Source organism: Chrysochloris asiatica, unplaced genomic scaffold (assembly GCF_000296735.1).
Source record: "Chrysochloris asiatica unplaced genomic scaffold, ChrAsi1.0 scaffold00022, whole genome shotgun sequence".
NCBI lineage: Eukaryota > Metazoa > Chordata > Mammalia > Afrosoricida > Chrysochloridae > Chrysochloris > Chrysochloris asiatica.
In genome coordinates, this window is record NW_006408540.1 from 8418289 (window position 1) to 8419111 (window position 823).

The window sequence follows — 823 nt, forward strand, 5'->3', positions numbered from 1 at the left end:
GTCTGATTCGTAACCACTACGCTGTGTTTGTTTTTCCTTTTTATGGATGACATTTTATAACCAAATGTCATTTTACCAGTATTAAAATGGTGTCGCACTGTAAGATAAGCACTGAACTGCAAACTACAAGGTCAGCCCTTCAAACTCACCAGCTGCTCCTCAGAAAACCTATACAGGGGTGCTATGAGTAGGAACCAACTTAATGGCATTTAACAATAATAGCATTCTTTATAAATTCACACCCTACTCAACCTGACACATGTACTAAAAGTAATTTTTTTTTTTTTTGTAAAAATGTAGCGTTTTTTATTTGTTGGGGTTTTTAAAATTTTGTTTCTGGTGGAGGAGTGCCTATTTTTTTTCTTTTACTCAGATTGCTTTCTTGTAAAGAATGGTTCAAAAGTCACCTAATGATAATCTATAAACCATTTTGAATATTTATTGAATGCTTGGTAGTTCAAGCTGATCTTACTTTCAAATATTTAACTGATAAATTACTTGCCTGTATAGGAAAGTGAAAATTCTCAGTGCTTTTTTTATTATAATTTTAGCCATTTTTGTAAGTAAGAATGTTTCCTAAAACAAATATATTTTAAAAAAATGTTTTAAAACAACCTGCTTTCATTGTTTAAATGAAAAGTACACTTAAAATGAGAATAATAATGCTTTTATTCTTGTAGCCAAATAGATAAATACTGTTATTATTTTCATTGTATGGCTGATAGCACTATAACACAAACATTATATAATTATCAACAGTTCCAAAGCTGTAAATCTTTATGGGAGTCGAAAGCCTCATCTTTCTCCCACAGAGTTGCTGGTG